Here is a 13,935-nt window from a genome sequence, read left to right as displayed (position 1 = left end):
ACGGTCAGGGTATTATTCATGACTAACCCAGCGGACTGTCGAATACAGACAGCCGCTGCGGCAGTGGCCCTCAAGCAACTCGGTAATGCCTTAGCTACAGGATCTAGAGTCGCGGAGAAATATGCACATGGGCGTTGTTTGTCCCCAAAGTGCTGCGTCAAGACTGATAATGCGCAACCTTCCTTCTCATGGACGTATAATGTAAACGGCTTGCTGTAGTCGGGGTTGCCCAGCACAGGAGCCGAACATAATGCCTCACGCAACTCATGGAAACTCGCCTGACAATCTTCAGACCAAGGCAAAGGATTGGGTGTGTCTTTACGCATTAATGCCAGCAAAGGTTTGGCCAACAGTGAGAAGTTTGGTATCCATTGTCTACAGTACGATGTGATGCCCAAGAAGGCACGCACTTCTCTTTGTGTCCTTGGGATACTATATTCTGCAATTGCCTGCATTCTTTCTGGGGTCAGTCTCCTTCCCTCCTTCGATAAGATGTGACCTAAGTAGGTTACATCTTGTCGGCAAAATTGTAATTTGGAAAGCGAGACTTTGTGCTTCATGTCACATAAATGAAGCAACAATGACAATGTGGCTTGCTTGCAAATTTCTTCAGTATCTGCAGCGATCAGTAGATCGTCTACATACTGGATCAGAGGTGCACCACTAGGTAGAACAACCGTATCTAGTTGTGTTTTCAGAGCCTGACTGAATATTGATGGACTCTCACAGTAGCCCTGAGGAGCGCGTTTAAAGCAGAAGCTTCGTCCTCCTAGATTGAAGCCGAAGATATCTCTGCTCTCCTCGGCGATCGGGATGCTGAAGAAAGCGTTCTTCAGGTCAATCACCGAAAACCAATTGGCTGAAGCTGGAACCATTGTCAATAAGGCAGTAATGTCGGGGACGACTGGAAACTGCGGTACAACGATCTTATTCACTTCCCTGAGATCAATCACAAATCGGTACACAGGGGGCTGTGAAGGATCGGTACGCTTTAAGACAGGCAAAACAGGACTGTTACAAATGTTGCCTGTTGTTTCTTCGATAACATTTTTCGCAATCAGATCATAGACGATCGCTAACAAAGCCTTTTCACATTCGTTTGATATTCTATATTGGGGAATACGTGGTAACCTGACATTAGCTTTTAATGTTATGACATACGGTGCTATCTCTAAACGACCCACATAATTAGAACAATTCGCCCAAAGTACATCTGGAAGAGATGACAACTCAGTCGGAATTCTTTCTTTTGACAAATACATCGGGGAAATCACTCTCTTACCAAGCGTAAGTTGTACTCCCGAAGGAGAACAGTACAAGGTCGCATATAATCTCTTCAGTAAATCCAAACCTAACAAATTTTTGCCGCAACCTGTGGTAAGAATGAGGGGTGCTTCTAATTCGCATGGGCCAACAGAAAGGGGCATGGGACTGGAGATCGGGTTTCTAACAGGGGCGCCGGAAAAACCTACTGAAACATTCATTTCGCCAGACAAAGGTGCGCCAGGAAGTTTTGAGTGCATAATAGAACTTTTTGTAGCACCAGTATCCAGCAGAAATGGTTCCGACACTCCGGATGTAATCACCTCGACATAAGGTCCATTCTGATCTACTGGAACTGAAACAACTCCCTCTCTTTGTCCATGGCTGTCCTAGCAACTATTACCCTCATGCTCGTTTTCTGCGTAATAGTCATCTGCATAGTACTGAGCTGACCTGGAAGACGCATTATTCTGTTGGTCAAAGCTATTCATAGAATTCTGAGGCGGAAAAGAAGTGGTGTTCTGGGAGAAATTTCCACGGCCCCTACCTCTAGGAGCCTGTTGAACACCTCTACCTCTTGCGCCGGAAACACCGTTTAAGCGTCGCGCAAGAGCTTGACAATTACTTTTGAAATGACCCTCTTCCTTGCAATATGCACATTGATTTGGGCCATACGGAGAACGCTGGTGCGAAAACTCGTTCCCTTGCGCGTTTCTCGAATACTGCTGCGGTTGCTGGTAATTGGGCTGACTAGGAGTGCGAGGCGGATACGCTTGCTGGAGAAGAACTTTAGTCTTTAGTTCTTTAGTCTTTTTCTCTGTCTTATCTAGCTCGTCTTTGCGCCTATTTTCGTAGTACTGGGCTGTGGCTAAAATCTGTGCTGACGTGGAGATAGCCCAAGCACTCTCTGAATCTTTCAATTTATTGCACAGTTCAGGAAGCAGATTATGTACAAATTTGTCTACAAACAATCTTTGGCCACCCTCGGTAGCCATGTCCTGACCACTGTGATCGGTGAAAGTCTCCTCAAATCTCGTGAAAAAGTCAGACACGTTCTCATCCTTCTTCTGCTTGCACGCAGATAGCTTGTCCCAATTTACACGTAATTCAGGCATTAACGTTTTCATGTACGCGATACTCCTACCGGGAAGGTCTGCTATTAAGGGCTCGGGTTTAGAACCACCAATTTGTCTAGCATCAGTAGCAGTAATATTAGCCCATGAGTCACCTAGTTCTTGATCATGATCCGCATGACGAATTTTACTCCATAAAGGATGCGGAACAACATTCCCAAACAACATATCTATATCTGCTAAATTCATTATACATGAGCTGGCAGTCTGTGACAACTCCTTGTAATATCCTGCTGGGTTTTTACGTGGATCAGGTAATGTCTGTTTGAGTGCTAAAACTTCGGATCTTTTCCAGGGGACATGTACCCATACTCGCTGGAAATGCGGTGGAACAGGTGGTTGTGCATTCGCATCACCTTCCCTCCATACTGGAGGAACCTCTCTCATGGGGTATTGTCGCGCCTTTTTCCTACCAGACACGTCATCCTCATTGAATGATCTAGAGCTGTTTCCCTGACTCCTATAAGATAACAACAGATCCATTGCTTTTTCAACATCGGCACCTACAATCATGCCTTCGTAAAATTTGAATCGCATGCGGGCTAGTTCCTGCATTCTGCGTTTTGGGTCATTGTCTTGTAAATCTTCCCAGAGGTACATGCACATTTCCTCAAATACATATCTCTGAGTGGACGAATCCCACTGACTGAAGACTTTCATGACAGACTGAACATCATACCTTACAGTATCAGTAACCCATTTGCGTGCTAACTCGTTCAGCACTTCTCTCTCCTCGTAGTCGGGTAGTTGACTACGCAACTGTCTACGTTCTGTTTTAGGGGTCGTTTTAGGCGACCCGAAGAAAGGCGAGAATAGACCAGTGACAGTACTTGTCACTCTCTGTCTGACAGAAGGAGAAGCTTGCGGAGAGGCAGATGTGCCAGAAAAGACAGGTTGATGTAAAGAGGAAATCGAAGCAACAGCAGAGGAAGTTGAGGCAGTAGCAGACGTAGTATCATAGTGAATAGTTGGAGCGGTAGGCAAAGTTGTAGAAGTAGATGGAGTATGTAGCAAAGGCGGCGGCCCTTGAGAAGGCTGCGCCGGAGAAGTAGGAACCATCTGAAGAGGAGCTGGTGCTTGTGCAAGAGCTGCTTTTCGTGCGCCAGGGCGCGGTATAACAATACGTCTCGGGGGTCCCACAACACTTGATGTATATGGGGGTGGTGAGTTCAATAAATGGGACATTAGTGGATCTTTCTCGGATGTACCCTTTGAGTCTTGTCCCCCATGTGGTAACATCGGGTAGCATTTATCTATTGCTAGTTTCTTGCTTCTGAGCATTTGTTCACTTTCCTGCTCTTCCTCATTATCCCTGTATGCGATGGCAGCTTGTACCATCGACATACCTCTTTTGTTCTTTTTTGCTAATTTTATTTCTTTCTGTTTGGCTTCTTTGCGCCATAAGCGAAAAGAGTCAAACATCGCCGGCCGGGCTTTCTTCTTGAACAATTTGACCTCGAGGTTGTCTAATATTTCTGAGTCAAAACTACCATGTTGGGGCCATTTTAAAACACCATCCTTGCGGGTGTATTTTATCCATACCTCATTATATGTGATAGGACCTACTCCGTGCTTTATATATAACTCATATGTTGGAGTTCCAATCGGAGGAACCGGACACGAATCCTCTAATCGGGAGTCCTTACTACAACCAAGACAAAACAAGTTTCCAAGTCTGCTGAGACCAGGCATCTTCGCTCACTAGTCTAGCTTCAAACTTCAAGGGATTATCTAATTACGATATTGTTGTGAATACACGAATCCCTCGGTTTTGGTGCTTGCAAGTACCAATACAAACCGTATCACTGGGATACCAAGACTAAGAACCAAACTAAGAACTGGGAGACTCTCCACTTATACTTAACTGAGTATTGAAGATCGGTGACGTCACTAGAAGACTCGTCTATCGTTTCGCTCTACCAAGGATCACTGGGTCCAAAACAGGGCGATAGTCAGGGCAGCAGTCCTTCGTAGCCGTCGGGACACGGGGAACCTCGCAGCAAAGACCTTCGGAACCACGTCGACATGCAGGGGTCGCTGAAGTGGCTGGCCGTCCTCCGGAATTTTCACACGAAGCTCCTCACGAACATCTGGCTTGGACCGTCACCGCTTGATATCGCCTCGAGTTGGGCGCCAACTGAGGTGCCGGGTTTTTAGAGACCCGGTGGTGCCAGGGGACCACACCCGAAGACCTCTAGATTCTCCCTGTTTTGGACTACAGAAACACAGAGTCTTCTAGTTGAAGTCAAAGATCGAGTTTTATTGGCTGCAACCAAGTAACATGTGTCCTAGAAGTACGACAGCACGGGCCGTAAGTTCTCAGGAGACTGTTCGTTTTTACAGAACCAGACTTCTCCTTTTATACATATATAACAGCTGCAGGCAAGAATTCTTAAGTTTATGATATGGCAATACAAATATTTCCACAATAATACAAAGAGCGAAGTCATGCTGGTCAGCACATATTTCAGATGTCCAGTTGGTGATGGATTAACCCGCCAGATCCAGAACTCCCATCAGATATCGATGAAATGCCAATAAGGTCGAGCACCCTCCCATCATAAAACGGGTCATAAACAAGAATCATGGACAGGTGTGTGTGTGTATGGAAAACATGTAGTGAAGGGTTTATGACATGTTGTGCCTTGATGATATCTGGCTCGGCCACTGGGCGAGGAGCTGCCCAAACAGGCTTGGCTGGAGGCAGTGGAGTCAGCTCGGCCAGGTCATGGGGAAGTCAGCTACGGTGGACGTGTCCTTTCAGATCAAACTCGGTTTTAATCAATTGACTATATGAGGGCAAGTCATAAGATGGATGCCGTTTACAAAATGGAGTCTGCGGGTTCGAGACGGAAATCAAGATTTGAGGGTGTTAGCATCATTTAATCATGACGCAAATGCATAGGGATGATGTCCTAATCATTACCGGTTTGTAGATACCAAAATCGTCATGATACGACGGTATTTTATAACACGAGTGTTGGACCCCGAGGCTGGTGAAACGGAAGGGTCCAGAATTGCAGTACCACAACCGTGAAGCGAATATCTACATACAGAAAACCAAGCAGGAAACAAACAGAACGCCAAAACGGATCCAAGTCAGTTTGCCAAGGAAAGACTAACATTCAGATCCAGGAGGACTTTGATATTAAAGTCAAAACTTGTGATTCCAATAAAACCATCTTTACCTCTACAACCTGGTGTATCTCTCATCCCTGACCCACAACCTGGTGTATCTCTCATCCCTGATCCACAAGCCCAGTCCACAGTCATATCCTTCATTTCAATGTTATCGATTCCACTGTAGGTCTTGAACACCTGTAACAATCGTTCATAATATGAATGTACAGTTACATCACGATTTTGGGTAGTTCTGTCTATGCGGGTCCAATCAGTTTCTTTGGCTGGCACTTTTCCCTTTAAATACAGTATTACTTTGTCATACTGTCTCATCACCTCCGGGGAGGGAGCCCCGGTTCTTGAGTCTCTTTCATACTCCTCACTGGGCCAATCAACTGAAATTTTACGTTCTGTCCATAAATCTACAGGAACTACAATGTCGAAAAATTCATCTAGGTCCTTCAAAAGACATTTTTGAACCTTTACAAATCTTTCAAACTGTCTATAACACTCTACAGGCTTCTCTCGTAATTTTGGAAAATCATTCGTAAATGACACAATGTCTTGTCGGGACCATGGAAAATGTACATATTTCCCACCTGGTACTTCTTTCATAGGATACAAAGTCTCTGCCTTATCGGCTTCTTTTAGAACATACTCAGAAGTCCTTTGTCTGGCCTCACTGTCTTCCTTTTTCTTTGCCCATCTGGCTCTCCATTTGTCTAAATCTCTCCATTTCTGTAATAGGTTCAGCAATTCTCTTATCTGTACCTTTTTTCCCGACGCATTCATATTTTCTAAATCCTTGTCGGAGAATTCTGCTCTGTAGGGCTTTTGTAATACTTTGGATTTGCTAACATCTATTCCCATATTAGCTGCTGTGTCCATTAATTTCTCATGGAACACTCTGGTATTTCTGGTAATACTTTTGCAGATGAACAATAATTCTTCCTCACTAAGGGTGTTCAATCTGTCTAGTCCCACGTTTCCAGCCATTAGTTCTTCCAACTCTATTCTTAGCTTGTAAATATCTAATGGTTTGGGCTGAGGAGTTTCTTTTTCCAATTCTCTGGTCCATCGATCTAGTTCCTCCGGAGTCACTACTGTGGCGCTTGGAGTACTTGAAGCTGTTTCTATCAGGATTTCCTTTGCACTAGTCTGAGTTCATGTCCGTGGTACACTGCTTTCTGGTACCCTTATGGGCAAATCCATCAGGGAGATCACAGATTCGCATTCACTTGCCTGATCATCAACTATGAGAGGCTCTTTTCTGGGCTGTGCTACAGCTGGTGTAATAACTGGTGTTTTTGGACTAGCCTGTCTATCCCCATAAAGAGGAACAACGGGGCCAATAGTTACTGGAATTGTCAGAGCTTCAGGATTGGGATTTATCTGAGCTTTTGTCTGAATGAGTTCATTTCGCTGTTTGATTAAGGCTTCCTTTTCTCGTTCTTGTAAAACCCTTTCAATGGATGTGTCATGTAACACTTGTGGAACTAAAGGAGGGTACAGACTCGGGGCAGTTGGGACTGTCATACCTGATCTCTCATCACCGAATGGCCTATAATTTGGGACAGTTGTATCAGGCCTACAATATCCGTCTTTACTATTTTGCCTATTACCTATACCTGCTGTATCTGTTTCACTGGCACTTCTCCTTCTAGGATGTCTGAAGAATGGGTTTTTCGAGCTCAGGGACCTAGAATCCTCATCATATGGTGGTGGATTTTTCATAAATAAATCCTCCAGATATTCATCTTCCGAATCACCCATAGTCATTAAGTGTCGGGTTTTCTCTGTCCTTTTTTCTCCTACAGGTTCGTCTATAGGAAGTACTGGAAATAGTGCCTCGACCATCATATTCTGTCTCCACTGTTTCATCTTTTTCTCTTTCGTCTCTCTCTGTAATTTCGGGTACCATTTGCTTACTCCCTTATCCATTCTGGGTCTGTCTCGCTCCAAGGCCTCAATTTCCCATTCTTCTAAAGCCTCATAGTGCTTTAATCTTGGTCTGGGATGTAAGTCATTCATTCGGGTACTCAAATTAAACAGGATTCTACTATTAAAAGTACAATCTAGGGGAAATGCTAAGATTCCATCTTCTTGGGTATACTTTACCCAATTTTCCAACCATACGCAGGTATGATAACCTTTATCAAACATCATAAATGATGCGGGAGTATTAGGTGGTGGAATAATTACACCTTCTCTAGTTTTGATGGGCTTGTCTTTCTTGAAATAATTCTTGACCTTGTCAGCAAATGACATTTTCCTCTTGCCTCCGTACATATTGTAAGGTCTGCCTCTTAGCATCTGATCCTTACGAAAACCTAAATGTTGTGGATCAGGTAAAAATTCGGGATACCACATATACTTTGTAACTAGAATTTTCGGGTTATGCTACGTATTTTGTTTACAAATCCTTTTCCAATGCTAGCGCGTCTTTTAATTTTTCAACAACCAATCTACACTGCGATTGCAAATATTCTCGACCAATGGGTGCGCGGCCTCTTCGCGAGACGCGGTCTCACGTTCCGGCACTCGCCCCTCCTTTACAATACTAGCTTCTTTACACCCCCGCTGTTTCGACCAATACCAGTGCGGCACAGAGTGACGTCAGCGCAGCTCTGCGACCGACTCCTTCCTTCACAAGGTAACGGAAACTTTCAATTTTTCTTAAAGTGTAAGTGCTCAGTTTAGTTTACAACGTATAACATTCGCCACTGTACTTAAGTGTCAAAAAAGAAAGATTTGTTTCACTGCAAGTAAACTTCTCCTGTCTACTTTTCATACACTACGGATAGGCCATTCCGCCTACCCTCACACAAGCATTAGAGAACCTGTTACTTCTTTTGACTCATCCACTCTTTCCGGGATATATACTAAGTCTAAAGTTTCACCAGCGAACTCCTTTTCTATCACTCGAGTTCCGATGAACCTACTACTCCTTCCTCGTGTGACCCTTGCTAGGAAATAACACAACTGAAGTTTCATCAGCGAACTCGTCACTATCAGTTATTCAATTATGCATACGAAAAAAGCCCTAATTAGTGCTTCCAGTTCTGCCTAACCCTGCACTAATCTTCCTCAAGCCACTGACCTCACCGCGAGATGGATTCTACTCACCACCCGCTATTCTATCCCCGGGGAATTTCCAGACAACGTACAACAATCACTAATTTTCTATTAATAAACACTTAATATAGCAGCATTTCATAAAATATAATTTCAAAACATTTTAAAGCAATACATTTTTTACAGCCGATCGATCTTAAGGGGAAAAAAAAAGTTTGTTAACAGCACATTTAAATTTTCACAGTTTATCAATAATTAGTCTATCTACCTATCTTAACTAGTCCTAACCATAGCTCTGCTACCAGAAAATTACTGATAGAGCACGCAGGTCACCTGACTCTTATTTTACCAATATGTGCACACTTGGGCCCATAACATATTTATCACTAATTTCTTTTAATCAGGTAACCTATTTGTTTCCGTGTACCTGACTTACCAAATCCTTGTCACAGGTACCTATGATCACGATAGATCAGGAGCTAGCAGGGGTAGGAAGATAACACTAAACAAAATACCATGTATATTTATAAAACTTTTTATATTTTGTAATAACCACAAACACAAGAAGTTTTCAAAGCTTTATCTAATCATCAATTTCGTCATATGCCATGAGAATGAAATTTACACAGATCAGACTATCAATAACTAGGATCAGAAATATAGTGTAACTATGAATCAAAGTAAGAATCATCTAAGAATTTGAAGAATAAAGGGAGGGAAAATAAGGAACACACTATTTAGTCTAACCGACTTTCACAACGTCACTAAGGGTGGTAAAGAAAAGGGAACATACTAAGAAATACTGAATTTGAATGTGCTAATTGATTTAGAAGGAAAAACGATACTTTCCAAGATGGACTTATTTTCTATAGGGAGGGTAAGAGTTGAACATACTAGATAAGCAAACAGTTCAGTGTTTAAGTAAAGGTAGGGAGAAAATATGGAACATGCTAGAATAATACTTTACGTGAGAGTCAAATGTCAGAGAAAATCACATAGGCAAGTTTGCTTTATTCAGAAAAATAGGAGAGAAAAGATTTAGGTAGACAAACACCCACATATATTATATTTACCTAGGACGGAAAGAAGACTAACCCTGGCCACGGGTCAGTTGGGAAAGGTGGGAAAGGACCCTCAAGGACTTAGGATCCCAGTAGGCGAGCAGGTACAGCTCATGGACAGTCAGGACAGGATAACCCCAGGATTTGGATCAGTACTCGGCTCATCAAAGAGTACGACCAACACCTGCAGCTTCGGATGCAACGTCTGCACTACGCCCTCTCTGCAAGGAATCTGCCAATAACCCCGATTGGGTTCTCGAATCTCCAAGCAAAGTGCTTCGCCAGCACTTAAGGTTTCTCCACCCCAGACTGAGTTTGTGGAAATTACGGACAGAGTGCTCCGCAGCTCTCTGTATCAATCACCTAGAGAGTTTGTAGGGTCAGTGACAGGTCAGCTATTCGGACAAGTCGGACAATTTCTCTAGCTAAACCTAGGCTAGTGATACTGTTTTCGGGTCAGTGTACCACCCACCAATGATGCAAGTGAAAGGATCCCCAACTTCGGATTGGACAAGAGAGGCGGTTAGGTCATGACACCACCTATAATTTGAACTTTCTCATAACAAATATTCAGTTTTCGAACCCACCCCTTACATTCCAGTTCCCATGGCACAGAAATTCAGAAAACAATAGCGTACAGAATAAAACATCACAATGTAACATTTTCAGGTGCGAATCAGTCTCTTCTCGCTGGGTTGGAGTTCAGGTTCCCAGGAGCATCTTAGCTTCAGCAGCCAGCTGGCTGAGTTCCACCACTGCAAGACTCGCTTTTCCTTCATCACGTGATTAGTACCACACAGGCTTCAAAGATGGAGTGGCGCACCGCTCCCAGGCCCCCAAAGATCGATACATGAAAAGTAAGCAAAAACAATTTAGAAACACAGAAAAAATGAATACACTGTATACCATGATTGGCTATACTATACCCCTTACTTTATAATATCTATTTGAATTTGAATTTGAATTTAAAAATGCTTATAGAGCGCACGTACACTGGATCAGTTTCATGGCGCTGGTGAGGTCCCTGAGTGAGAAGAGTGGGGGAGCTAGGTATCAAAGGCCTGCTGGAATAATAGCGTTTTTAGTGACCTCCGAAACTCCATATAGGAGGAAGAGAGTCTTAACGGTAGGGGGAGGTCATTCCAGAAGGTGGGAGCAAGCACAGCAAACTTCTGCCCCCCTGCGTGCTTCTTTTTGAACCGGGGCGTAGTCAGTAGGGCTAGGCTAGAGGAGCGGAGGTCCCTCGAAGGAACATAGGGAGAAATTGCCGAGTTGATAAAGGCAGGGGCTGTGCCAGCTCTTGCTTGAAAAGTCAAGCACCCTAACTTGAACCTGGCTAGTTGTTTTATGGGGAGCCAATGAAGGCTCCTAAGCAAAGGGGTCGAGTGGTGGGACCTAGAAAGGCCGAAAACCAGGCGAGCCGCCTGGTTTTGTACTAACTGTAGGCGCTGCAAAGCATAAGCAGGGACTCCGTTGTAAATGATATTGCCATAGTCAATCTTTGACAGCACCATGGCCATACGGATCAGCTTTAGCGCAGAAGTGGAAAAGAATCTGGCCACTTTCCGAATAACTCGTAATGTGAAGAAGCAGGAAGAGACCACCGAGTTAATGTGTGAATGGAGGGTTAATTGGTTATTGAGCATAATCCCGAGAGTTTTAGCTGAACAAGAAGGGAGAGGAGGGGGTCCAAGTGACGGGGGCCAGAAGGAAGGGGACCAGGGATTGGCGGCACCGCCCGTTGCTACCAGTTCTGTTTTATAGCATTAGGAGTTAAGCAGAACGAAACGGCTGAGCAAAAGCAGCGGTGGCAAGCGAGGAGCATGTTAGAAACAAAGCGGCCATTTTAGCTGTACTGCGCATGAGCAAAAAGTTCCCTTCAGAACTGCGGGTGCGTCACATCACATAGGTATGACCGACGCATGCGCAGACTAGAATCCCTCATAGCAGCGACCATTTAATATGCAAGCGCAGTTAGGATTAGCAAACACATAGGCAAGCATCACTGGGACACCCGTGTGTAGTGTAAAAGTGCAATATTAATAAGACAAACGTGTTTGTTATGACGTTAATGTTTATTCGAGGTTCATGAGTACAAGCAAGTCGCGTAACGTGCGAATCCTTGCTCCATCAATGGCAGATCTAGATGTACTGGAAACATGCAACGCAGTGTCACTTGGAATGTTGTTGCAGAGAGTTCTTACCAAGTTTAACAAAGATTGGAGTGATATTGTTTGCATTTGCAGCGATTCAGCTACGTATATGAAAAAGTTATGTGATGACCTGTCAAAATCAATGCCTGAGCTGAAGTGTTTCCCTGTAAGAGATCCTTGCCACTTGCTAGATAATATGCTGAAAAAAGCATCTTTACAATGTTCTGATTTAATTAAGAATGCTATTGATTTTGTAGTCCACACAGGCGCACTGTTTCGTTATGCGCGTGTGCTCAAACCCAAATATTTCTCATTTTGTGTTTTGTGTGGCAGCAAAGAAACAGTCATCCCAACTGTGTCATTTAGTCAGTGGTTCTCAGTCCTATAGGCTGTGAATGCAATAATATCTAGGTGGTGACCATTTACTGAATTTTTGCTTAGTGTTGATGCAAAAGGCAAGAATTGTGAGGATCTTCGGGTGCATATTGATAGTGATGTCAAAAAAAGTATACTGTACTGCAGTCTTAGATTTTTACAGGAAAACATGACTGGTGTAGTGGACATAATAAAAAACGAGTTTACCAAGTGTTCAGTATAATTGTGTAGATGTCAAACATCTCCTCGAGAGTAGGCTAGGTGACACTTTTAGTGACTTTGGCACTGCAACATGTTCCCTGTTAGAATACTTGCCACTTGGTAAGAAAAGAAGTGTTGAGGACCAATTCAGGAAATTTAATTTCACAATGCATGAGAAATGGCTAGCAATGATGCATAGAAATGTCCCTTCACCAGCCATGGTGTTTGAAGTCAATGAAGCCTCACTTTGGTACTCTGCACACGTGTTAGATCCCTTTCGTAAAGGGAAATTTTCTCTGGACTTTGAAAAGTACGGCTTCATTTTTGGCCACTTTGATACCTCTGAGGCGATATACACCCAGTTCAACGCATATGTTGCAGAACCTGGCCCAGAGAATGTCAACCTTGAGGTGCACCAGTACTGGCATGGAAAGCTATGTCAGTGGCCAGAGTTGGCAAATTGGGTACTGGCTGTTTTGGAGTTGCCAGTCTTAAGTGCCAATGTCGAAAGTGCCTTTTCACAAATAAAAGTGTACATGGGAAGGAAAGAGAGAGTGCGAGTGACCAAAGAATCACTGAAGAAATATTGTATGGTGTACTACAATAAATTTGACTTGTGAAAATGTATTTGGCCCTCATATACACTGTACGTAGACTGTCTATGTAACATGCATCAATGAAGAAAGCCAGCAATAATAAAAGCAAAGTGTTCCATAAACACCGGTAAAACACAGTTTCCGTTGTTTTTTATGGCGTGAAAACGAGTAACCACTGAAAAGCACTGTTTTTTTTAGGTATTGAAATCACTGGAAAACACTGACAAAACACCATCAGAATTGACCAAAAATAGAAACTGAAAACAGGAAAGCCTAATTATAATAAATGTTCTCTTTCATTGTATGCGAAGACAAACTTTTTATTTATTTCATGTGGGATTCTACATGACCACGGACCAGCCTACATCACCCTCCACCTGAACGTCCACCAACCCTTCAGATGCCTGCACTCCACCTCCCTCACTTGCTTGCCCTTAGCAGGCCCCTTCATCTGTGGTGGCCCTGCGCTACTAACAGCAGGTCGGCCAGCTGACCCTTGGAATCTCTTACTTCGGCTAGGCTTGAAAAACAACTTCTCTGTTATCAGGACACATCAGGCTCAGTCCCTTCTCCTTTTCTAGCCAACAGATGCAGCCTGTGTCGCTGCAGCCTCTCTTTGCCAGAAACCTGCTGCAGCAGTGTAATCCTTCTTCCAGTCCTGTCAAGATAGAGGGCCAGGGTGCCTGGGGTTCCCTATTAATCTTCAGAAAATGCCCTCGGGTTAGAATGCGGTTTGTAGCGATTGGGCTACCAGATTCCCTCCCACATGATTACCACTTCCTGTGGAGTGGGATATCGGTCTTTGCTAGGATGCACCATTCTGTCCACTCCCAACATGGTTTCAAGAGTTTCCTAACCCAACCCAGATGTGTGAGTACCAAGGGGTCTACATGCCCCTCGAAAACCAGTTTGTCAACTGTTTTGCTCTTTTCTGTCCCTAGTGCCAGCCTGTCTACCC

The 13,935-nt window shown here is 43.8% G+C and overlaps 1 pseudogene; it reads left to right on the top strand.

Moving 5' to 3' along the window:
- LOC147706817 (uncharacterized) overlaps positions 1–13,001 on the top strand; it is a 45,464-nt pseudogene extending 32,463 nt beyond the window's left edge.
- Positions 13,002–13,935: the final 934 nt, after the last annotated feature.

This window comes from Lissotriton vulgaris, chromosome 6 (assembly GCF_964263255.1).
Source record: "Lissotriton vulgaris chromosome 6, aLisVul1.2, whole genome shotgun sequence".
Taxonomy (NCBI): domain Eukaryota; kingdom Metazoa; phylum Chordata; class Amphibia; order Caudata; family Salamandridae; genus Lissotriton; species Lissotriton vulgaris.
This window is presented reverse-complemented; position numbering and strand designations above follow the sequence as displayed.